Below are 27,040 nucleotides of genomic sequence, written 5' to 3'. Positions count from 1 at the left end.
TAAACTTCCACAGCACACTTAAATTATGTTGATCAAGAGAAAGAGTAAAAAAAATAATACACTTACTGTGCTCTGAGCTTCTTTCAAAAACAATTTAATTAATAATCTTTAAAATTTTTCATGGCACACCTAGGATCCTCTCACGGCACACCAGTGTGCCACAGCTCACCAGTTGAAAATCACAGACAAAGAATGGAAAAACAAACACCACATGTGTTCCTATTAAATTGGAACTAACTGATGAGCACAGAGGGACATAAAACTCGATGGAAATCAAGCAGGGAGTGAGGGGATGGGTGAAGTCCCATCTAACAGGGACAGTGAACACTATGTGGGTGATGGGAACACTGACAGCCCTGACTCGAGCATTACAAAAGCAACCCGTGTGACCAAAAACATTAGTATGCCTGTAGTACTGTGAAATAATTTTAGAAAATTAAAAAGAATCTAGAAAAAGTGTTTTGAGAGTACAAAGGAGTAAGCAATATGTCTGAAAAGGAACTATGAAGAAACACTTATGGTCCTTACAGGAGGGAAGAAAAAGGACAGTCTATGAAGAAAGTTTAAAATTTTTGAAAATGTGAGCAAGGAGTCAGCAGGGAGAACCTGATGAACTCTCTAGAGAGCGCTCATAACTTGACAATTAATTTGGTGAGTTCCCACTGTACCAGGGATTGGCCTTCAGGCAGTAATCAGTAGTATCTGATGTATTTATTGTAGATCATGTGTGTATATTTGTTGGGTACATGTACACATGTAATGAGGGATGTACTAGTGACTTGGTAACTTGTAACCTTGTATTTTTACCAAAATAGGAAGCAAAATAAAAAATATCATCAAAATTTAAGGATAAAAGTACACGATAAAAATTGTAAAAGTTCTAAATCTTCCATAATATATTTGGAATAAAGACTAAAATCCTCAGTGTGACCCCTGTTTAACACCCGCCTGCCTCCCCCGCCCCTTCCCAGCACCTGCCCTCTGCATCCCAAGCATGCTGAGTTCCTTTCTCTGCTGGAAAACTCATCATCTCTCCAAATGCAAAACCTGGATTAATCATAATCCTTGATTCATGACGTGCTTTCATCATGGGACAGGCGTGGCCTGCTTTATTTAGTTAACTACTAAGGTTGTTTGGTTTTGTTTTTAATGGCCCTCTTCTTCACTGTCTTCGCTAAGCGCCCTTAGCAACTTCCACAATTCTAATCAATGGCACATGGTTTTTGTATGTCCTTAGCTAACTCAGCTCCCACCTAAGTTACAGAGCTAGCCCTATATCCAGCTGGCCACCTGGATGTCTCAAAATCACTTCCAACATAACAAGTTTAAAACCAAATTCACTTTCTTTGAAGTACTTCTCTACAAACAATCCACCATCTTTCTTCCCAAATCACACATAAGCATCCTCCCTGCCTCATCCCTCTCCCTCCTTCCCCATATCAGACCCAACAACATCAACTTTTTTTACCTCTGGGTTTTCAATTCATCTGTTTCTCTCATCGCTGCATCTTCCTCCTTCTCACCTACGGAAGGTTGATGTGGCCTCCCAACCAGCCCTCCCCACATTCCCCTCACCACCAACCACAAAATATCCACAGTGCAGCCAGAATGAGCCTGTTAACATAGGAATGTTCTGTCATCACATCACCTCACTTAAACCCTAAATGCTTAACAGGAATGATGAGATCCCACATGGCCAACACCCTCCCAGTCCTGCAGGCCTACCCCAAACCACCCGCCTCTCCTCTCTGCACCCCGGCAACATGAATCCCCTCTCCAAATCCAAGAAATTTTTTTTCTAATCTCGGGGAAATAGGACCATACCGAACATAATACTTACTTAATGACCCCTCTCCTCACTGGCCATAAATGGCTTGGCTTATTTATTTACTTACGTAGCTTTGTCTGTAATTTTTTATAGTGTAATAGGTGTCCGGAAGCCCATGACCAAAGCAAAAGCAAGGATCTTGACAATACTAATTTTAGTTGTTTATGACTTTATAATAATAGATTCATGCTGTATTATTTGGGGACTTGCTTTTTTATTATATTAAGACTTTAAGGGTTTGCATGTTAAGATGCACCGCCTTTTTTTTTTGTTTTTGCAGTTTTTGGCCAGGATTGGCTTTGAACCTGCCACCTCCTGCATATGGGGCCGGCGCCCTACTCCTTTGAGCCACAGGCGCTGCCCTGCTTCCACCTATTTTGACTAACGTACAACATTTCCATTGTGTGGCTGTGCCATCCACATGGATCACCAATCACATTGCTTCCTGGCTGGGTTTTGTTAAGAACCAGTACTTCTTTGAATGCTCATGTATGTGCCCCTGGCCTTGCCTCTGAGCTCCCCTCCCGTCCGTCTTCCATTCACCTGCCTTGGTTCCCATCTCTCCTTGCTTCCCTCTGTCTTCCTGATTTCCTGTAAGCATCACCAGACCCAAAGAAGGAATGGTATACGTCTTGGTATATATTCCAGAAAACATGGGAATCTGACTTGAGGAAGAAATTCCAAGCTAACTGCATCAATTCACGCTCTTCCCTGCAGAAGAAGGCCCTGTGGTCCCCTGGTCTCTGCGACACTTGGCATTGTCAGCCTTTTAATCACTGTCAACCAAATGGTGTAAGACAGTGTCTGCACTTCCCCAATCACTAAATGCTTTGAACAAGTCCATGTACATGTATTAGCCAAAGTTGTTTTCTTCCCTATGAACTGTTCCTTTGTGTGTTTTTTGCCCATTTTTACAAGGTTATTTGTGCTTTTCTCATTGGTATGTGAGAGTCTTGAACACATGCTTACTTCTAACCCACTATTATTTCTGTCTGTTATAAATATGCTCTTGAGTCCCAGGTCATTCTGGGCGCTGTTCTTCCCGCTCCACATCACTCAGTGAGCTCTTAGTCATCCTCAGATCTCATCTCAAATGCCACCTCCTCCAGGAAGCCTTCTTGGCTTCCCTGACCTGGTCAAATCCCGCTATCCTGTGTTCTCATAGGACCACGTAACGCCACTTCTTGGCATTCCCACAGCTCTAATCTTTACACATGGATTCTTAGGATTCTTTAATGTGCCCTCCAAAAGGACGCGAATGTATCCATTTCCTGCTTACAGTGTATCTATTGTGCCGGCCATGTAATAAATAAGTCCTCAACAGATATTTTCAGATAAACAAATGCACGCCCCATTTGCAGGGGTGTCTTCTCACATGTCCTCCGATGCAGCCCTGGCCATGCCTCTGAGCTCCCCTCCCGGCCGTCGTCCATTCACTTGCCTTGGTCCCCATCTCTTCTTGCCTCCCTCTGTCTTCCTGATTTCCTATAAGCATCACCAGACCCAAGGAAGGAATTCAGCATTCATGTGCCTGTTAGATGCATTTTTCATTCCACGGGAGAAAGAAGTAAGATGGAGAGGGGCCAGGTCCGAAAGGCTCACCACGGGGGGTAACGATGACGCTCTCACTCAGTCGCCACCGTACAGGGAAACCAGGATTCTGTACCTTCTTGGCTCATGACAAGAAGGCCATTGCACGAAAGGCACCTGGTTTAATGGAGACCAAAATCGTTTTTGGAGAACAATGGTGAATGGGAAGTGGCTGAAAGAAGGGGGTGGGGCATGTGTACCGGGCACCTGTTGCCCAGCTTCAGTGGAGGCCGAACTGCCCAGTTCCAGACACAGCCAGCAGTCCTGCCTGCAGACCCTTGCTGTGAGCACCTTCCCGTGAACTCCTGCAAACAGGCCCTGAGGGCCCCTCGAGGGTGTCCTATGGCAGCCGTCTCTCTCTGCCCTTAGACCAGCCCTGAACCTTCCAAGCTGGAGTCTCCACAGTGTTTCTCAGGTTCTCTTCCATCTCTGCCAAGGAGGAGAAATGGCAGAGGAGCTGTTCTTGACTTTTAGTCCATCAGGACACCCCTCTCAAGGAAAGGAGGGCAGGAATGGCGCTGGGTGCTGCCACTGGGTCACTAGAGGTGATCTGTCCTTCCACAGCAGGGACAATGAGTCTCAGCGTGTCTTTGCTCTTTCCCTTCGTTGGGCCAGTAAACATTCTGGCTGTTTTGAAGTATTATTTCCCCCTTTAGGACAATGTTCTTGGGCTCGGGTTCTTTTTGCTTTGTTTATCCAGTAATGATTACATCAAGAGGGATGCACCTGTTCCACAGGACCATTAGACTCCGAATTGCTTTTCTCCTGAGCAGAGGCATGCAGGAAAGCCAGCCCTTGGCATTGGAAGCACACTGCAGAAGAGCGAGCAGGGCGGAGGAGACCGAGATGCAACCTTGAGTCATAACACGGAGTGGCTGGGGCGGAGACGGGGAGGCGGCATGGTGCCAGGACCGAGGCTGGGGCTTAGAGAGAGAAGGAACGTGCCCAAGGTCACACTGCCAATTAGTTGTGAAGCTGGAGTTCTAATCAGAGGAAGCAGGTCTGTGTGGCTCCGAGCCTACACTCTCCTCCAGCTCTTTATTTTGGGGAGCAGCTCAGAAAAGAGAGAGACAGCAAGAGAAGAGGGAAACCATTACAGCAAAGTCAGAGCAGTCTGACTCCCACATGCCTTTGTGCCATATCTCCAGGTGACAGAGGCCTGCAGGGGCTGCTAAAGGGGTAGGCGTGAGGGAGTCAAGTCAGGGATGGGGTGAAAGGGAAAAAGGATAACAAATGCTTCCTTTATCTCAGACTTTGAGCTTCTCTCAGCAGGGATTCCGCCTCCCGTCTCTTCCTCCAGTGCAAACCCTACGTACCCTCTGATTCCAGGGTGAAAAGAACAAGATCATACATCCTCCTCCATCCACGACACCCCACGGTGGGAAGCGGAGGGGGGCTGAGCAGGCCTGTACCACCTTTTGTTTGGAGCGTCAGAGTGGCAGGCTGACACGGAAGCTGCTCCTGGGCCCTGGTGACTTACTTTGTCATCTGCCGCCTCTCACGCAGGTGTGCGGTATTTTAGATGGAGGAGTCCAGGCATGGAAACCGCTCTCCCTGTGCCCATATATTATCAGGATTTTTTAACATGTCGCTTTCCAAGCAGGTAATGCATTTGCAGAGACAGTGATCTTTCATCAGGAGATTATGATGATTTGTGTTCTCTGTCTAAATTCCAGCATAAATTTCAGAGCCAGCAAGGCATTGGCTTGTGGCGAGAGCCGTGTTCCGAGATGTGGCAGGCTATCTCTGCAAACCCCGGGCTCCAGCCATTCGTCCTGATTAGGGAAAGGCTTTGAAATTCTTCCTTCTGCCTCACTTTTTTTTTTTTTTTTTTTTTTTTTTTACAAACTGCTCTTCCAGCAGGTCACCTTTGCAGCTGGGTTCAGGCAGCCTCGAGGTGTATTTACTGGGCTGTTCCCAAGCATAATGTTTAAGTAAATCCTGGCTCTGCTGAAATTAGCGGTGTGGGTTGGGTCAAGTTGCTTAACCCACTGTGCTCTGTTTCTTCATTAGTAAGTGGAAATAGTGATCCCTGCACTGCAGAGTTAATGGGAGGCTTGATAAAGGGGCATAAGTGAGAATCCTCCTACAGTAGCCAGAACGCTGCAGGGGAGACCCGTGCAGTCATCCGCAGCCTCCTCCCAGCAATACATGCATGCCTCAGGCCTACACTGTGACCATACCCTGGTTGGACAGTCTCTTCAGCAAGCCCCTGTCCTCTCAAGGGTTACTCCGAAATCCCCCAAAGTGTCTCTAAACAAGATGCATCTTAAATCACTTGGCCATGTGTATTAGTTTGCGCGGGCTGTGATAAACTGGGTGGCTCACCCAGTAGGAATGTATTGTCTGCAGGCTGGAGCCCAAGATCAAGGTGTAGGCAATGTTGGGTTCTTCTGAGGCCTCTCGCTCACGTGGCCTTTCTTCCTCCTATGCCCTGATCTCTTCTTACGAGGACCATGGTCATGTCAATGAGAACCCACCCTAAAGACCTCTCTTTAACTTAATGACCTCTTTAAAGACCCTGTCTCTGAATACAGTCACATTGTGGGGTACTGGGAGTTATGTATGTGGCGGCAAGGGTGGAGGGTACACAACTCAGCCCATAACCTATGACATTAAAAGCACAAATGCATGATGTATAATTTTAAGGATGTCTCAAAGTCAGACCAAGAGTGATGGGGCTTCCCATCTCCAAAAACAAGGACGCCTTCCTTCTGCTATAGCAAGGCTTTTTTTCAGAGTCCTGGCGGGTCATACATGCCACCCCTCCATGGACAAACAGAAAAATTGAGGGGTGACAACACAGGCAGGACTTACTCAAGGTCACATAGAACTAGGTCTGGAGCCAAGATACACGGCTCTGGCCTCCCAGCGTGTGACTCTACGCTGGTACCTTCAGAAATTGCTCTCCATGTCAGGAAAACAAGCTGGAGATGCCACATCAGACGTGCACCTTTCAGGCAGGTCATGCTGGCTTCCTTGCTTACCAGCCATCCCCACTGACTCCAATACAGTGGGTACCATCCACCAACTCGCTCGTAGGGGACAATTGTTCTTACCCAGGGGCCTTCCCCAATACTGGATTGAACTGAACAGTTTCCATGTACCTTGTTTTTGGTTTTGTTCTGTGTGAGAGGAAACCCTTCACCCCCACCCCTTTCTGATGTAGTGATTACAGCAAGCCACTGGGCACGAGAGAACAGTTGGCACCACTCAGGCACACAAAAGGGACTAACAGGCACAAGAGGCCCAGCTGGGAAAATTCACAGCCAACAGTGGCCCTCTCTGCAAACCCATGGGGGCAACGGTGACAATGAGGCAGTGCAGTAGTTTTACCCTGCCCAACTTGACCCAACCCACACCGCTAATTTCAGCAGAGCCAGGATTTACTTTGCATTTCTAATCTGAAGCTAGATAAGGGAGACAGACAGACAGGAAGACAGGCAGGAAGCCAGACAGACAGACTGACAGGTGGATAGAGCTCCACGGTGGCAGGATTGATGCTTTTTATTAACTAGAATGAATACGTGTTTGGGGAGGGAAAGTCTCGTTCCTACTGGGCTTCCCGTCAGTCACACAGAAAGCGGCAGAGCAACTTTGTGGGAGAGGGCCCAGCTCAAGGCTGCCTCTGCCACTGGCCACACCACTAACTGTCACCCCCACCTCCTCGGAGAGGTCACAAAGCTGCTGATAGGATGCTATCAAGCAGGGGCATTAGAGCCAGACGGGCCTCAGACCAAATCGCTGACTAGATATGTAACCCCATTGTTTAACCTCTCTAAGGGATCTCAACCTGGGTGAACACTGAGAGAAAAGTGCGACCCGGCGTGGGCGCTGAGACCAGGCTGCACTGGCAAAGCGCCTGTTGCCTCCCCTGCCCTCATCCCTACTTGAGTGGTCTCCCTGTCAGAGCTGGGGGTTAGGTTGATAACAATTGGAATTTGTGGATCTGTGTTCTCTGGAGCCACCAAGTCACCACCTGTCCCAGCCACTCTCAATATGGCAAAGGCCCAATCTCTCCATCTCTTCTCCTTCCTCCCTCTGCTGAGGCCTGGCAGAGTCTCCTAAGACAGTTACTCAAAGTCCCATAACTGCCCAGAAGCCAGAAACCACAGGCACAAGGAAGCAGCCTCTCTAGCCAGAGCAAGACAGCCCGTGCTCTCTCCTGGGCTGGTTTTGGCCACTAACAGAGGCATCTCTTCCCTAGCTCTGCATTCTCAACTCAGCCTTCCCTACCCCACAATGATGAAGCAGGCCCTGGCCCTCTAAATGCAACTCTGTCTCCTTCCTGCTCTCTCAGGACACATCAACAAGGCTGGATGAGAGCCCAGGATGGGCGAAGAGATTGGAGAGAGGGAGCAGAGAAAGCTCTCCTGAGTGGGGAAGGGTCAGGACTTGCATCAGCCAAGAAAGGGTTTCAAACAGTCAGGACCCGGTGCCTGGGGAGACGCAGGAGCTTCAGACATGTTGGATGATTGAATAAATGAATGTCCAGCCCCTAAATCATTCCCAGGATTTGCTCCAATGTTCCAATTGCACTCACTATAGCTCTCTGTACCTCTGTGTCATGCCAAAATCAGATGAACACTCATGCATCCTAATTCTTCAGTAAACTGTAAGTAACCTGAGGGCAAGGACTGTCTAATTCTGGTGCTTTGAAACTCCAGCAATTGAAAAATTGCTTGGTTGACTGTTTTCTAATTTAACTAAAGGTGGTTGTGCCACCTAGAGCCCAGCCTTGAGGCTCCAGCTGCCTAGGGACATTTAGTCCAGTTTAAAGTTATCCTTGAGGGAGCTGCTTGTATTTCTCAGGGGATAACCCAGGAGTCATGATGCTTCAGGGCCTCCTATTTCATTTGTTCATTTTTTGTGTAACGTTTGGGTGCTTAATCTTGAATGTACATCACTAAAAATGTCTCCCTGGAACTTTAACTACGAAGTACTGTGCAGGAAGCTGGGAGCAACTCAGGGCGGCTCCGTCGTCCCTACTTGTTGGAAATAGAGAAACATTTTAGGAGCAATCCCAATCCAACTTTTCCTTGTTATTGGATCTTTCAAACCACAGCAAGTGAGCCCAGAATGTAACACTTAGAAGCGCCTAAACAGTAAAAAGTGGGCTCAGAGCATCCAGGTATGGAAGGGAACTGAAAACCCACATGAGGCTTTTTCCATATTGCTACCACCTATACCCTCGGGCCTTTAAAAAAGAAAACATGGGCAGTTTATTTCTACCATCTTTTCCACAGAAACACAAAGTTGAATGAAATTTCTAAGGAGAGACTGATGATTGACAAGCACAGTCGCACGAACGTGAATAGCTCACAACTCAGCCAGAAGAGAAACAGAGAGGTCACTTCTTATCTAATGTCACAAGCACCCAATTGACAATAAAAGAACAGCCATCTGTCCCCAACCCACCGTTCTTCACTAAAATTGACAATAGAGAAGTGGACTAAGATGATAACAGGTGACTTCTGGGGGGCGGGGGGAGAGGGAGAGAGAGAGAACACACATTGCTTTAAAACAGCACAGCACAAAATTAATTACCCAACCCACATCTTCCTCCTCCTCCTCCCCCTCCTGTCCATCCACCACACCCTTCCAGAGGGATTTTTAGATCAGAATCTGCTCCAAGAAGGGAACACACGGTAAACAATATTATTAACCCATAGGCTGGGGATGAATCAGGGCGGGAGGGTGACCTCAGCAGCTGCAGTAATCCCGCATGTCAGGATGAATTTATGAGGCCAATTTTATTGGCCTGCATGACCCAGGCTCCAGGGAGGCTTTGCAGTAACAAATCCAATCCACTCCATTTATGAGCTATGTGCCATGGCAGCCGTGGGGCTGAGCCAGACCACCCTGGCCACTCTCTCTAAGAGGGTGTCTGCAAGCGTGGCCACAGGGAAACAGTGTACCCACGGTATCCTGTCACTCCTGAAAGCCGGCGGCCCTCCCTGAGGACTCCCAGGTTCTTAGGCAGCTCTGCCCCAAGCAAGGCCCTTCAGCTCTCTGGGCCCTAGTGTGCCCACAATAACTGGGAAGGCGGAGGGACAGCTGGTATATCTCACTGGGGGCGCTGAAGGCGCTTAGGTGGAGGGACAGCCAGTGCTTCTCACCGGGGGCGCAGGAGGTGCTTAGGGGAAGAGATGGCCAGTGTTTCTCATGGGGGCGCTGGAGGGGCTTAGGGGAAGATAAACTGCTCACTAGGGTTTGGAGAGGACCTCTGGTCCCAACTATCATTTGTTAGTAGTTTCACCCAGTCATTGGATCAACCCAAAGGGCCCCTGCACATGTCCAAATGCTGTCACCTGATGATAGATAACTGTCACTGGTAGATAACATGATGGCAGGTCTCACTCGGGCACAGACATCGCAGTGGGTCCAAGTCTGGGTCCTTCTCCCTCCACACCCTACCTTGGGAGCAGAAAAGCTGGAACTCCTGCTCCGGCAGCTAGAGGGACCGCTGGTCCGCAGGAGCCATCCCACTGAGCCATGGCAGGAGGCTGGCGCACCCTTCCAGCAGAGGGCCTGCGCTCACCTGGCCTTCACCTGCTCTCTGTGGGCTCCGGAGCCGGCGGAAGGCGCTTAAGTCTATTTGACTGTCCCTGTCATCGTAAGGTTTACGGGTGGTTAATTTATTCTTTATAGCACAGTCATTGATGGCTGTTAAATCACAAATGAGAGCCAATAAAGGGTGAATTGCAGCTGAAATTACACTGTTTATATGACAGCAGAGTGCCGGCTAAAAGATTCATATGCTGCTGATGAAGTATGTTATAAATTTTAATTACCATAGTTTGTACAAATGACATGTTTGAAATGCTATTGAGTAATGTGACCCTGATAATGAAACTATAAAATAAATCATTAACTTTCTGAATGAGTTTTTTTATTTCAGTGCTGCTTAGAGTAAACTTTTCAGTTTATTCCAGATCCGTCTTTTTATGTCCCCACCCTCCGTCTCTGGCCTAACCGCCTGCTGTCTGCACAGGCCTGGCCAGAGCCTGGAGGAAGAGCCTCTAGTAAGAATGGCCCCCACCCAGACAGGGCTCAAGGCTGGGGGAGGCAGGGGGGGGTCTGGACATGCACCTTGAATAAGCCCCATGAAGTTCCCCACCTGCAGGAAGGAAGGACCCTGTTTTGTACCCTTCACACTCCACAGCTGGGTGCTAAAGCTGAATCACCAGCACAGCCACCTGCAGCAAAGCCCCAGATGTACCAACCTGTAGGTGGGGCCAGGGTGAGATACTCACAAGGATACTGGGCCAACTTTGTTGGCTCACAGCCCCATTAAGAGTCCAGAAGAGAAAAGGCAAGCAAGCGTTTGGTGGCTTTTCCCATTCTCACAGCAGCCCTCTTCCAATGCCCTGGTCCATCACTCTTATGAGTGGTCCCTTCACAGCCTTCCCAAGGCACAAGTCCCTGTAGTTAAACACATCTTTCCAAAAGAGCCTGAAGCTGCAGAAAAAAAAAAAACTGGAAGAATCAGTCCCACCAAAGCCATTCAGGGCAAGTCCCCAGTCCAGGAGTTAGGCCTGAAGCTCTCCCCAGCAGACATGGTCCCCTTAGTCCTGCAGGGCAGGAAACGGCATTGAGTTGGGCAAAACCATGGGTCATAGGATGTTAGCACATCAAGAGAACCCAGTCCTCCTTTAGTCCTAAAACACTCAATGTGCTGTACAGAGGAAGAGGGGGAGAGAAAACACAGGGGAGACATATGTTAATAAATTCCAAAAGAAATAAAGTTCTGCAAAGTCCCTGGGTGTTTCTTATACATTCCCAGCCCAGCCCTCTCAATTTGCACCTGAGGAGAGAGCGGCCCAGAGAGGCAGTGGCAGACCAGGATGATCACCCTCACAGCCAAGGCTAAGGGGAGAACAGAGCTGTCCCTTTACTGTGGCAATTACCCCGAGGCCAGCTTTGGACAGTTGGCGTAATATGATTGACAGTATCAAGACAGCCAGCTGCTTCCCTGCTACCAAGTGCACCCACCTCTCTGCAGGGGGCGGGCCCACAGGAGGGACTGCGCTCTCTTTTATTTCCCAAAGCACATGTGTTCTCTGGAGTGTCCTGTGGAAAAAGAAATTCAAACTCAGAAGGGCACAGTACAGAGTAGCCTCTCAAAATTTTTCCTGGTGGTATGCAGAGGACGCTGGGGCATGGCGATGTGGCTTATTAAGAAGTGACGTCATGGGCGGTGCCAAAGGAGTAAGGCGCTGGCCCCATATGCCAAAGGTGGCGGGTTCAAACCCAGCCCCAGCCAAAAACTACAAAAAAAAAAAAAAGTGACATAATGCAAAGACCTCCTGGTGCTTCAGAGGCCTCCCTTCCACCTGGCAGCGACAGAGGAGAAGGGACAGTGACCACACACCCCTTTCTGCAGATGAGCAAACCAGAAAGGGGTTTGTCTTAGAGCACGTGATAGCTGGAGCAAGAAGGGCCAAATGTGTTTGTGATCAAGACAGGGGGTGGAAATATCACTCAGTATTTGATCATGTTAAGGAATTATTGTTAACTTTTTTAAGATCTGATAGTGGCATTGTATTCATTATTATCATTTTTACATTTAGAGATGCCTACTGGAGTGGAAACAGACGATATGATAAGCAGCCTGTGGTTTACTCCAAAACAGTTTAAGGGGAAGGGATGTGGGATGGCTGGGTGAAGCGAGGTAGGCCATGAGATGATACTGCTCAAGATGGTGATGAGTACATATGTGGGCTCATTATGCATCCTTCTGTATATGTTTGAAATTATCTATAATAAAGAAAATTAAATAAAATACCAAAATGCCCTAGCTCCCAAAGGCCATGCAATGTTCATTTTCCCATGCATTCTAAGCAATGCCAGGCTAGAAAGATTGGCCCTCCTTCTCCGGGAGAATGCTTCTGGGATGCGTGGGAGGGCCTGAACGTTTTCTTTCCCTTTGTCAGAGCAGAAGGTCTCAGTGAGGAGGAGCTGGGCCTCAGGATGCCACCACCACACTGCATTGGACAGAGAAGCCTTGTCCCGGAAGCTCCTGGCACAGGCACAGCCACAAGCAGACAGTCTGCCCAAGCTGTCACTGCCTTGAGCAGGTCCCTTCATTTCTTGGAACCCTGGTTTCCTCATTTGTAAGTCCAAGAGGACAGCTCCATCTGTCTGCATCAAAGGACATGGGGGAGCATCTCAAATCACAAAGAACTCCTAGAGAGACCATAGTGTCTCTGTACCTAAGTCCCAAACTCAAATCACAAATTACTCCTAGAGAGACGGTAGTGTCTCTGTACCTAAGTCCCATCGCTATCCTGGATTATCTCTAGAGAGACCATAGTGTCTTTGTACCTAAGTCCCATCTCTATCCTGGATTAGCTCTGCAGTTCAGAGAAGTCTCTTAAATTCTCCTGCCTCAGAGTCCTCTAGGACAGAAGTCAGGTGTTTGCAAGGACTTCACATATGTCACTAGGAACAATATGATGCATTATATAAGTTATTATTATTGCCCTGTAACGGTATATTGATACAAAAGGTCAATAGTATTAAAATAGCCCTACGTTTATATTAGAAGGGAATTTATGAAGTTATTTATCCTAAGCTCCACCTCTCTGAGAATGGTGGAATTGATGCGACCAACCTGGGGTCATATAACAAGGTGGTGATGGGGCTGAACCTAGAGCAGAGTTCAAGCCTAGCATCTGCTCTCTACCCCGGCACATGCAGCCCATCAAGCAGATGGTCATTTCTTCTGCCTATGGCTGTCCATTCATAAGGAGACCCACAGAGAGTCGTACCTTCAATCCAGGGTGTCCTGCTGGACAAGGAGGCCCCAGAGTCCCAAAGCCCCACTGCTTGCTGGGTTCGAAAGGAAGACAACCATGTGGGCTGCAGAGGCCTCACCAGTTCCTTGTTCATGATCTCTGGACCGCAGAGCGTGGGAAATCCAGAACTCCAGCAGCATCCTTCTCCTTCCCTGATTTGTTCCCAGAGAGTGGGCAGCGCCCCCTAAGTCTCCCCTTGGACTGCTCAGCCACCACAGAAACATTTTCAAGGCAATGGCGCAAGCTGCCCTACTTACCATTAAGAGAAAGGACCACATTATTGCTGTTATAAACCATTGATTAAGGTTTATAATAGCAATAATCCCCTCCAAATTCATTGTTACTGCAGTTAATGACCAGTTTATTAGAGCGTTAACCATCCTTGGCAATGGGCTGAGTCGTTTAATGTGGGTAACGACCAATTTCTCAAGGATTATTGCTTAAATAACAATTCTTTGGGAGATGTATGTGCCACCAAAAGGTGCGGCTCCAGCTGAAGCTTCTCCTCAGAAATAATTGTTAATTATTTCTTTGGAGTTACACCACCAGCACCCCACCTAACAAACCCCAGACAACAAGCTTCTTGTGGTAATGCTATAGAGACACCAAGAACCAAGAACTGGGACCAGTGCCTAGAGCCAGTGGTGTACCCACCCAGGAGGGAGCCAGTGGTGTAAACACCCAGGACGGAGCCAGTGGTGTACCCATCCCGGGGGGACCCAGTGATGTACCCATCCCAGGGGGTCCAGTGGTGCGCCCATCCGGGAGGGGCCCAGTGGCATACCCACCCAGGAGGGGCCCAGTGGTGTACCCATCCCAGAGAGGCCCAGTGGTATACCCATCCCTGAGGGGCCCAGTGGTGTACCCACCCAGGAGGGGCCCAGTGGTGTACCCGTCCCGGAGAGGCCCAGTGGTGTACCCACCCAGGAGGGAGCCAGTGGTTTACCCATCCCGGGGGGGCCCAGTGGTATACCCATCCCGGAGGGGCCCAGTGGTATACCCATCCGGGAGGGGCCCAGTGGTGTACCCAGCAGGGAGGGGCCCAGTGGCATACCCATCCCGGAGAGGCCCAGTGGTGTACCTATCCCTGGGGGGCCCAGTGGTGTACCCATCCAGGAGGGGCCCGTGCATGGTGCCCACTGGGATGTCCTCTAGTCTCCCAAGCAAAAGTGCCATCAGGAAACTATATCCAGCCCTTCACAGAGACTATGCCTTCTTCTTCACCTGGCTTCATTTCCAGAATTTTCTACCTTCCTTAGTCCCCCACCACCTCCTTCTATAGGTAGAAAAAGTAGGGCCAGCCAAGGAGCTAGGGAAAAGTCTGAAAACGGAAAGTGTGACCAACCCAGGCCTCAATAAGATTTAACATACTCAAAGCAAATATTCGCCCAAACCTGACCATCTAGGTCAGTGGTTCTAAACCTGCGGGTCACGACCCCTTTGTAACAATGAAAATATATCGTGGCATTAGGAAGGTTGAGAAACAGTGATCTAGGTCCTTGCAGACCTGGTAGGATGCTGCTGCAGGTGAAAAGTGGTACCCACCAGTTTGTACAGTACTGAAATACTGGTACCCTGCAACCTCTGGGCTACTTTGGGGTATGCTTCAACCAACAATTAAACAATCAGGTCAGCTCATAAGCTTCATTGCTTGGCTTAGGCTCTGAGAAATTATAGTGTCATTAAATATAATGGTGAGACCAAGGGCCCTTATAACCATCCAGGCCACACTGCTGGCTGAACAGGTAAGGACTAAGGATCAGGAAGGTTAGGAGCCCTTGTACAGGTCACAAAGCTGCTTAATAAAGGGCTAGATATAGATCTGAGAATTCGTCTGTCCTTCACCAACCTCAAAACCTCTTTTTTGGACAGACCAAATGGAGAACTTTGTCTCAAGAAACAGCAAAAGGACCACAGCCCATGGAGAGAGAAGGCAGAAACATGGCTCCCTGACTCCACGAGCACTGAACGGAGTCTCAGAAGAAGCCAAAGACATGCTTCTCCCGCTCTGTCTCCGCCTGCCCAGCTTTCTTTTGACGTCTCACTCAATCCAAGAACTTCATCACATTAACTATTTCCTATCACTTTACATTAGCACTGCCATTTCAATAACTTGGATTTTTTGACATGATCTAAAAGCTACTGATATGATCACACTCTAATTGCATTATATTCTCTAAAATAAATACTAACAGGGTGTAAACCTAATGTAATAAGATAGCAAATTGCTGTGATGGTGGCAGTGTAACTAGAGAGAAATCTGCTGATTCACTCAACATGCACATGTCTAGGGCTTGTTGCTATGCATCAAGCACTAAAGGCAACTTCCTTTTTCCCCATCATCTCCAAAAATTAATTTGGTGCAAGAACAGGAAATAAGGTATCAAAGCCTCCTTGAATCTATTTATCTTTCAACTTCCATGCCTTGAATTCACAGGAAGAATCATCAGGCATAAATAACAACAAAGGGCAAAATAAATCTCTCTCTCAGCTGGTCAGTGAAGTGAAGCCCAGTAAGTCAATGTTACTCTCATGCTTTAGACACAGGAACCCACATTTGTCTTGGAGGCCAGATGAACCTACGGGGGCTGTAGGGGACCTCTAGAGTTCCTTAATATCAGAGGCACAGGCTCTGGTTTAGACAAGAAGTCCTGCCTTGTCACTCCTGCTCATCTCCCTGAGATTCCTGCCAAGACTCTGACCTCCCGGTGGTGAAGCTGGGCCTTATTTTCCCCAAAGTATAAAGTTTATGAGTCCAAATGTCAATCACCAAAGTGAATTCTTGATTGAGGGAGTTAGATAAATATTCTCGCAAGTCACAATAGTTATATATCTTTTACTCAATTTCACATGTTTGTAGGATATTATGAAATTCTTCTTTGCAGTTACACATGATAATAGTATCAGTTACAATCACACGTAAGCCGCACACAGACTCGTGTCAATCAAATAAGTTAACACGTGGAAAGTGTCAAAGAGCACCTGGCATATAGTAAGGGCTCAACGAACATGAACAGTTATTACTCTTGGCTATTATGCAAAGCCTGGTGCCAAGGGTGGTAAAAATTAGTTTATAATTTTCTACCTATACTCATAAGAAAAATACAATAAGTCTAGCAACTAAAATGAAACTGACATAATGTGAGGTGTTCAGTAACTTTCTCAACGGTAAACATTTACCATGTGTGTAGCATTGCTCTGATGTATATACGCACACAAATAATTTATACAGAGCGACTAATATGGTTTATCAGTCACTGCCAGCCTTGCCTTCAACAGTGGCCGAGTATCAAGAATAGGTCTTTAGACTGTGAGAATGAATCACTTTTCTCCACCAAGACTCTGAAAAGCAAGCTCTGATTCTTTTCACTCCTCTGCTCCGAACTCAGTTCCTGTCAACATTTGTTGAGCATTTTCACCACACCAGAAAACGTGCTAAATGCGAGAGATACCAAAAAAATACAGTAGCTTCCCTCCCCTGAAGGAGTCCGCACATCAGGAACGAGCACAGGAGGAGCTGAAGGGAACACAGGCAAGGAGCTCCAGCCCCGAGATCAGTGATTTTCCACCAGTGTGCTGTGAGTGGACCCTAGGGGTGCCTCCATGTTTTTTAAACATCATTAATTAAATTATTTTCAAAAGAAGTTTAAAGCACAAGTATATTCCTTTTTGACTCTTTTGTTAATCAACATAATTTAAGTGTGCTTTGGAAGTTTAACTATAGGTTTGAGTGCGTAGTGAAATAAAAAAGATTGAAAAACACTGCTCCAGGGCGGCGCCTGTGGCTCAAAGGGGTAGAGCGCCAGTCCCATATGCTGAAGGTGGCAGGTTCAAACCCAGCCCTGGCCAAAAAAAAACACTGCTCCAGATTGTGAATGAAGCTGGGGGTTAGACTGCACAGCACAGGGGCAATTATTTCTGCCTAGTAAGAAGGGACATTTCACCAAGGAGGTGACATTTGAACCACACCTAGAGCACATTTACCAACATGTGAACTAAATATTTATTGAAGAAACTAATAAAGCAGAACATGGAGGAGCAGGAGAGGGAGGAAGAAAGAGAAGGAGGGAGGGATGAAAGGTACTTCAGTGTTGTTGAACTTACTCAAAAATTTAATTAGGAGGCTCGGTGCCCGTAGTACAGTGGTTACGGCACCTGCCACATGCACGGAGCTGGCGGGTTCGAACCTGGCCCAGGCCAGCTAAACAACAATGACAACTGCAACAACAACAACAACAAAAAAAAAAATAGTTGGGTGTTGTGGCAGACATCTATAGTCCCAGCTACTTGGGAGACTGAGGCAAGAGAATCGGTTAAGCCCAAGAGTTTGAGGTTGCTGTGAGCTGTGAGGCCACAGCACTCTACCAATGGTGACACAGTGAGACTCTGTCTCAAAATAATAATAATTAGAAAATTGGGGGGCATTAATTTCATCATGCACATGTTAAATATCATTTAAAAGAAAACTTTTGTAAAGCTTTAAGAACCTATTGAAAATGGGGGTTAATACTTGGAGCCTAAAAAGGGATGAATGCAGCCCCCATTAGGTCTGGGGCCAACCACAGAGAAAGCACGCAGATAAACAATGTTAGGGCCTAAAAAGCACGGAGAACTTCTCAGACCATTTGCCTCCTCCGAGGCTTGCCTCCAACCACCCAACATAATTTGTAGCCCTTCACTTTACTCCTAGGAGGTGCTTTTCAATATTTAGGGAAGGATTTGCATTTCTTATGGAAGCACCTTACAGATGAGGGAAATTTGAGAAAAAAAATTGCAGACAGCCAAGAAACAAGACTCAGGTGACCCTCTGGCTTACAACTGGTAGAGAACCACACTTTCTTACTCCAGGCCACTTTCTTTTTCTGGCTCCTGAAATCCTGCAAAGATGCTCTGAGCCTTGTTGCCTGGCATCTTGGACAGTGTGTGTCACTAAACAGAATATTTTCTTCCTTTAATAGAGGATTTTGTTTGGGGAGGAGAAGAATGGTAAAAGGGATTTTCTTTGGTTTTAAGGGTGACTATTTTAACAGAGCTAGTTTTTTTTGGGGGGGGGGTTCGGGAGGTTTTATTTGTAGTTTTTGGCCAGGGCCGGGTTTGAACCCACCACCTCCGGTATATGGGGTCAGTGCCCTACTCCTCTGAGCCACAGGCACCGCCCAGCAGAGCTAGTTTTGCTTTACCATTTAGTTTCTTTTTATTTCTAAGTTTTTGTCATCATTCTATTTCTTCCTTGTGTTTCTAGCCTGCCTGGATCATAGCGTCAGTCCACAGCCAACCACGTGCCCAGTCCACCCTTCTTCCTTCCTGTCTCTGGGCCAAGCGTAGGAATCATGCCATTAGTCACCTGCCCTGGGCAGGCTCTGGGGTCTCCTGCACTGGGGCACGTTCTGCTTGGTGGGTATCAGGCTCACACAGGTCCTCAGCACCGTTCTGCTAGGAGTACTTTGGTTAAAGTAGGTGGAGGTGAAAGGTCAGAACAGAAGTCCCATCCAGCGGGTTTGACAGGTGCATCGCAGGCAGCAGAACTGAAAGCCCCAATTCCACTCTGTAATTAAAAACATTTTTCATTCCAAACCTATAAAAAGCAGATGTGCTGCATCCCCCAATCACAGATCTTTGCTCTATATTGAGTGCTGCAACTCCAATTCTTCTTTCCCAGGGCTGGAAAATGTAAGGCCATCAAAGCACAACGTAGACGGTGCTGCTCCCCTCCTCCTCCTCGGCCCTCCATGTCCTCTTCTACTGAGAAATATTTGTTTGCATCCTTACACAGGTTAGGTGTTTTAAGTTGCTCTTGACGCTCCCGTGCTGGAAAGGTATGGGGCGGTAGCCCGCCTTCCAGGACAGACTGGAGGCAGCTCTTACATTTTATTATTCTAAAATGCCTTTTAACCTGGACTTTTATTTTCTAAGAAAAAGCAGCTCAGACAGAAGTCTTGGCTCAATCAGCTACACTGAGGCTGTGAATTAATTCAGGCCCGCTTCAGCTCGTATATCTAGAAGCCAATTCTTTGGAAAAGAATGAGAGAGCCATTTGCCAAGAGGTGGTCAAATAAATGAAATAAATACTTGCTGATAGTGTTTTTCTACCTTCCATGACTTTCTTTTGCTTCTGAAATGCCTGGAGGGAAGACACCAGGTTTGATCACCTACAGAGAAAGTCGCAGTCAAATTCAGAGCAGGTTGCCAATGTTTACCTGTAAATTGGCCCCTAGTCACCCTCTATAGACCAAGAGGATGCTTATATCCATTTGTCTTTGTTTATGTTTCCTTAAAGGTCTTCAAGCCTTTATTGTTTAGAGTCTTCTCTGCTTAATTGCCAATGACAGTTTAAAACACTCAAGGACTAGACTGCCAAGCCTTCATTTGTAACTATTTCTCAGTGAGGCCCAGTTAATGCCCTTGAACTCAGGAAGGTTGTTCATAGGTGAGTGTGAGCTTTTCCACCTGCTTGGCCTATTGCCACAGTATAGGTGCTTTGTCTCTCCATGGACTTTTCAACTTCCGACCAAATAGCGTTGTCAAACGTTAAAAAAATAATAAAATAAAATAAAAATGGAAAAAAAAAACCTTTGTTCTTATGAGCTATATCAAATACAATCAGTAAACTTGAAGGGAAAGGGAGCCCAAGGCACCTACAAGATACTTTTAAGATTTAATTGTTCCACAGAATTTTAAGCAAGTAGTAGAAAGAAACTAAATTGCATGAAACCAAATATTTTGCTCTAGGCTTCTAATTCATCTCACTTGCTGGCTCCCAGGGGCTGGTGCCGGCACCGTGGAGCTCAGGACTTGCTGGCATAGACAGGGACTGTGCTTCATGCAAGCTAAAGAACCTCCCTGTCTCTTTGAAATGGGACAGTCGATCAAAGTCTCCCACACCAGGAAAATGCCTGGGTTCAAGGACATAGCTGCCTGAATGAGCTGAAAGATATATTTCACTAAATGCTGGGCATAATTTCTTATGTATTTCTCAAAAACAAAAGGTTTAGAGGGTTTCCTGGAAAAGGAAAAGGCCCTGGGGAGAGAAAGTTGGTACCCAAAATGTGAGAGCTGCATCCAGGCCTGGGTGGGGGGCAGCACCAAGAACAGTATCAGTTGCTCCAGGCAGGTGCAGACCAGAGTCCTGGCCCTGCAGAGCCTGGAAGCTTCAGGATATTTCTCTGTGCTTCTTGTAGGCTGAGGGAGCCTGTTAATGAGGCGTGTCTGCTTCCTCCCGCTAGGCCACTTGGGAAAGAAGGAATCCCTCAATTCCCTGGGAAAATCCTACCACAAACGCTCCACAGATGCTGCACACACACAGAGGCGAGGCACAGGCCGGAGCCCTTCCTGTCCTAACCCAGTGCAAAGAACCCTTTGTCTATTCTGACCACAGATACTACATCCAAAAACAAGCAGGCAAAAAAAATGTTTAAACAGGAGTGCACTTCACTGTGTGTGGGGAAAGCAGCCACGGGAGCCATGCTCGCTACCGATGATTGCTGCAGGGGGGGTTCAGATGAGAGGATTAGGGCGATGAGAGATGAGGGAAAGGGGCCGAGCAGGATGTCTGCGCCCCTCAGAACAGTGGCAGCTGGGTTTGGAAGAAGCCCAGGCTCCTCCTCCTCCTCCTCCTCCTCCTCCCCTTCTTCTTCCTCCTCTTCCTCCTCCTCTTCGGTTTTTTTTTTGTTTGTTTGTTTGTTTTGAGACACAGTCTCTGTAGTCCAGGTTAGAGTGCGGTGGCATCATAGCTCACAGGAACCCTAAACTCCTGGGCTCAAGTGATTCTCTTGCCTCAGCCTCCCGAGTAGCTCGGACTACAGGTTATTTCTACTTTCCATAAACATGGTATTTCACTCTCCTTCACCATCTCGCCTGGACCTCCCAGAGCGCTGGGATTGCAGGTGTGAGCTGCCATACCCGGCCATAGGCTCTTCTTTATCTTTACCTTCTAACCTTGGGAAAACTACTTACTTTCCATAAACTTCAGTTTCTTTATCTGTGAACACAAACCATAATGGATCTGGCTCAATAAAGTTAGTGTGACAATTAATGACAGAACCTGTGAAAAGTAGATGAGGCTGTTCTTGACACATAGTGGGTGCTCAATAAATAATACATATTTCTTTATTAATAATACCAGTAATTATGAACTGGAATGCAGCAGCATGTGGAGGGAGGCCATGTCTGAGTCTGAGTTCAACGGCCTTGATGGCACTAAAGCAAAGTGAGGGTTCATGCCAGCCCAAGGGGACCCTTCCATCCCCAACACAACTCTTCCAAAATGGGCTTTTGCTTTTGTCCAAACATGGTCTTAGTGTATTTCCAGAGGCTCCATGGAAGAGAACATTATAGTAATAATACAGTTCCTATAATGCACCAGCACATAAAGAAGAAAAATGTCCTGCAGGATTGAGCCTAGAACTGTCTCAGAACGCTGCCACCCCAGGTGCTCAGGGATTCTGCCATGAAAATGAGCACAGGAATTTCTGACCAATACTACAAATATGCTGCATGTTCATAAAGTCAACGTAGGCTGCTCTGGAGTCAACATCATGGCCTCCGGAGGCTGGCTGCCCTCAGATGGGCCAGGATCTGTCCCCAGCCACCTGTATGGCCCAGGGTGGAAGTGTGGGTGCGGCTGTGGAACTAGAAGAGGAGTCTGTAGAGGGGTGATTAGAGTGCTTTGCACTCAGTAGGTGCTCCAGAACATGATTGTTTTGCTATTGTTGTTATCACTATTGCTGCTGTCCCCCTTCAAGAGTACCAAAATGTGGCTGGACATGGCGGCTCACACCTGTGATCCCAGCACTTTAGGAGGTCAAGGAGGGAGGATCGCTTGAAGCCAGGAGTTCAAGACCAGCCTGAGCAATTTCTTTTCTCTACAAAAGAAATTTAAAACTTAGCTGGTCACACTGGCCAGAAACTGTAGTCCCCACTACCCGGGAAGATTGCTTGAGCTCAGGAGTCTGAAGCTACGTGAGCTGTGACTGCACCACTGCACTCCAGCCTAAGTGACAGAGCAAGACCCTGCCTTTAAAAGGCAAAACAAAATTAAAAAGAACCAATTTTTCAGCTATGGAGTAAGGAACAAATAAGAGAAGCCCAAAGGGGACCTATGGACAGAGTAGCCAGGTGTTCCCCCTTCTTCCTTGTCCTCGGATTTAGTCTGACAAGTTTGGCCTCACTGCAGAGAGCTGTACTTAAAAGTGTAGCCCATTTCCAACTCAGTGGTGAATTGTGATGGTGTGAGAACCAGGTGGGCTTGGAGAGGGCCTGTAGTTTGCATGAACCCAGTGGGCACCCTACACACACACCAATCTAGTGTACACGTAGCTGGGACAGGACTTCCATAAAGGTTTCATTTAGAGATAATCCACCCCCACCCTAACTCTCCCTACACTCAGGGTCCCAATGCCAAAGAGCCGTGAGTGATGACATGACCGAAAGTCCAGGCCTGCCAGGGGTGCACTCCCCAGCGCTGCCCACCAGACCCCCAGCATTGAGCTGGGTTGCAGCTTCTTGATGCAGGCCCTCCAGCAAGTACTGTAGAGCCAGAGGCCCCAGCTCTCAGGGGCTGCACTGCTGTGCTAGCGACAACAGAGGGTAGAACATCTCAAATCCAAATTCCAACACTGTTCTGGAATTTGTGCACAGACAGACCATGGGACCAGTCCTAGAAAGCCTCTCCCTCTCCTACAGCCAGTACTTTGTGATAATAACACTAATGGATTCTAGTGGATTTTTAACTGCATTTTTTAATTATCCAGTGCTCACTTGGATGGTGCCTGCGTTTCTCCTGCGTCTGGGAAGTGTAGCTGTGCTTGGCTAATTTAACATGCAACATTAAACGGTGCCCACAGGACCACCCATTAGGCTGCCATCAGCAGCTCCCATCGGCCCCCACTCTGCCACTGGTTCTGCAAGGGCTGCTCCCCTGCAACCTGCCCCAGGTGCCACCAGCCATTTTCCACATCAGTGAGTTTGGTCATGTCACACTACTGGTGCTTTCAGCTCTTGGTTTCACTGAGCCTTGACCCTCCAGGGCAGCTGGAAAGGCAAACAAGATCTGTTTGTCTCCTGCCACAGCGTTGGCAGGCCTTTCCAACCCCAGGACGCGGCCCTGGATTTCCAGGTGAGGGGACGAACAGCTCCAGAGACAGCCTGGAGGTAGGAGGGCCAGACAGGGCATGGGACTGTCACGTCTCCTTCGAGGATGAGAGAGTGAGAACGCCAGGCTGTGCTTGTTATCTCAGCTGTGGGAAGGAACAGAGGAGGGCCTGGCGGCACCTGGACGCACCAGCCTGCACACTGCTGAGCAGCCGGCCTGGGTCACCGGGGACCTGCCCCTCTTCCCACCTACATGTTATTCCAGCCATAAATCCAAGTGACAAGCTTGAACTTTCCTCAATTGACATGTTTACAAGGGAAGTCCACATTTGACAGGAAAATTAAGCCTATCAATCACTTAACGAGCTCGTTAATGAATGGCTCTCTGATCTCCTCTGGTAGCCAGGTTTATTGATTAGGGAGGGGGCAGCCCCCGCCCTTTTCTCCCTACACCCACCTCCCCTCCAGCCCCTCCCTCTGCCAGATGTTGCTGCCCTCTGGCCTCCCGCCACCACCCTGGGGCCCCTTTTTCCCCCTGAAGCTCCGCAGAGGGGTCTGGTTCAGGGTTTATCGGGAGGTCAGACCCCCTCTTGGCTCTGTTCTCTGACAGAACAAAGGGAACAGATGCGGACTCCGGCCTCCACGCACCCACCCGGCATATGGAAGCTATCTCCTCCATCCCATAATTACCCAGGAGCTTGCTTGTTCAATGGCTTTGGTTTTTATTGCACAGAAACCAACCTATTCCCCGACATAAAACACTTTAACGGTGTCTCCTCCGGGGTTTCTGGGAGAGGCCCTGTCAGGTATAAAATGTGCAGAACCCCTCTGACAGCCCGCAGGGGCGAGGACTTCCGCAATTAAGAAGGGGGCGAGGCAGGGGAAGGCAGGATTGCAGGAGGCAGACAGAGCCAGGGTCCCGTCACCTTTGGAGGATCCCGTACCATTCATGCAGAACTCTCTGGAGTGTTAAGGAGGGCAAAAGGAAGAACTAGAACTGGTTAAAAACACAACCAATCTCCACATGAAGGGAGGTAAGGCCTGAAGCCCGGGTAGACGCTAAACTATCTTGAGTAAGAATAAATGGTGGATGTAGATTACCAAAAGGCTCAGCACTGACTATGTACCAAACCATGGAAACAATACAGCTCTGCCCTGGGGTCTGACATCCTCAACCTCTCCAGGATGTCAATTCCCACAGGCTCACCAAAGAGCCCAAACCCGGAGGTATGACTTGAACAACCCAATAAAGGAGGAAATGACCAGTTGGCTGGAAATGAACGGGTCTCAAACCCCTAGGCTCACACCTCAAAAGTGAGATAAGGGAGACCCTCCCCAGTTTCCCCTGGGAAGTGTGTGCTGAGCCTCACAGGGGAGGGCGGCAGAGCCCGAGTGATCTGCAAGGGCATAGTCATTTCTTGGGGCTGTGGTAACAAGTGACCACCAGCTGGGGCCTCCGGACGTCAGAGTTCTGGAAGCTGAAAGTCTGAAACCTGTTGTCCTCTGATGGCTCCAGAGAAGGATCCTTCCTGCTTCTTCCAGCTTCTGACAAGCCTTAGTGTCCCAGGCTTGTCACCGGCCACCCCATCCTGCCCCCACCTTTCCACAGCCCCTTTTTCGTGCGTCTGTGTGTCCTCTCCTCTTTCTTACAAGAACAACAGTGATCAGACTGAGGACCACCCTGCTCCAGTCTAATCTCTCCTCAACTAATTACATCACCAAGATCCTATCTCCAAATGAGGCCATTTTCTGAGATTCTGGCCAGACAGACATTTTCAGAGAAGCACTATTCAACCGAGTACAGAGGCAGAACAGCAGTGCCAGGTCAGCTTGAAGCAGCACCTGTCAGCCTCTCTGTGTGAGCCGGAGAAACGCCCAAGCACAGAGCCATCCAGTGTGGGAGGAGAGGCGGGCAGGAGGCACACGCCGAGCAACACGGGAGAAAAACCATACTAAGACAAACTGCAAATGCTAAAAAATATGAAGATGGCCATTTAAGTGTTTAAAATGTACTCTGGGTAATTCCAAACTAATTTTAGAACAATTTTCAGACCATAAAGGCTCTGGTCTAAATCAGCGACTCCCGGGCAGGTCTGGGCTCTTGGGCAGCATCACGGCCCCCAGAGGGAGGCTCTGGGTTTAAGAGTCTCCTGCTAACCTGACAAATGAGGGCTGACTCTTCCCACAGAGTGGAAAGGGAGGGGCCTTTATCAATTGCTCCAGACACCTGCTCTGCTTTCTGACTGATTCACTATACTTTTCCACCTTTTTCTGGGGCTTTTTCTCAGGTAGAGGTTCCATCTTAAGAGAACAACAAGAAAATGCAAACACAACAAGACTCACATCACGACACATCGGATCTTGCTGGCCCAAGTCTATGTCTCTTGGCCTCTACTTTTCAATCTCCTTCTAGCCCAGAGAGCAAAGGGCAACATGAAGCCTGTTCTAAATCCCACGGGCTGGAGCTCTGGACCCCTCTGTCATGCCAGCATCAAGTGCTTAGAACATGGTACAGTGTAAAAGTCCTGGGCTTCCTGGTTTCATCACCACGTCTCAGACAGGCTCTGCAGTGCTGGGGATATGAGAAGTCAGGGCAGACGCCACAGCCTGAGGACACACGTGCCCTCAGCCTGAGTAGGGAGACACTTATTGTTTGGTAAGTTTCCATGTAAGAAAAAGAATTTCTGAAGTCAACAGTTTTTGTGTCAGACATACCCAGTTTCCCAGCTTGGCCCCACTGCTTACTGGCTCTGCAAATTTGGCCTTCTATTTCATGTCTCAGCATCCTCATGAAGAAAGTTAAAATCACAACAAATAATGTATATAAAGCCCTGGTCAGACCAGCCTCCATGTGCAGAATTCCCTTCTTTCTCTGTGGCTGTCAGATGATGCATTTCACAGATGTAAATTGTCTCTGTGCCCCCATGGGATGGGCGAAGTGGCAGATCCAGTGGCCATCTAAAGGATAGCTGCCCCTCCCCTGGGGCAGAGACCAGTTTCCTAGGACTGTTAGCCGTAAACTAGGTCCTTGTGACTTGGACTCTTCCAGGGTTTGCCATGTAAGTGAGCTTTGCAGGGTATCATTTCCTAAACATACCAGCAGATATTACATCCTCTGCCTTGGACTTAAATTCTTGGGGGTATCTGAGGATGGTCACCAAGAGAAGAGTTCCAAACTGGTCATCTGTTGGCTCTGCTCAGAAATTTCCTCTGGTACCTCCCCCTCTCTGAGCTCACCACCTCTCTGAGCTCAAGGCGGGGGGCGGGGGGGGAGGAGGGCATCCATTCTGCTGAGGTGCACTGCCACCCTGAGTGAGGCCCACTCCTGGTCATCCTGGCAGCCCTGTCACCTCCTCCTGAAAGTCTGACATGGCTTGCTTCCCAATCTCTGGATTCTGATTTATTCCCATACTTCACTACCCTGTACTTTCTTTACACCTGTGGTCCCCAACACCTGCAGACAGGTACTGGTCTGTACCCTGTTAGGAACTGGACTGCACAGCAGAAGGTATGCAGCAGGCAATGAGAAAAGCTTCATCTGTATTTACAGCCGTTCCCCATCACTCACATCACTACCTGAGCTCCACCTCCTGCCATACATAGGAGCCTGAACCCTACCATAAACTGCCTATGGGAGGGATCTAGATTGCACACTCCCTATGAGAATCTGATGTTCCCCCAATTCGTGGAAAATCTGTCATTCATGAAACGAGTCCCTGGTGCCAAAAAGGTT

Source organism: Nycticebus coucang, chromosome 24 (genome assembly GCF_027406575.1).
Source record: "Nycticebus coucang isolate mNycCou1 chromosome 24, mNycCou1.pri, whole genome shotgun sequence".
In the NCBI taxonomy this organism is placed as follows: domain Eukaryota; kingdom Metazoa; phylum Chordata; class Mammalia; order Primates; family Lorisidae; genus Nycticebus; species Nycticebus coucang.
The sequence above is the reverse complement of the archived record's forward strand: the minus strand, read 5'-3'. Positions refer to the sequence as shown.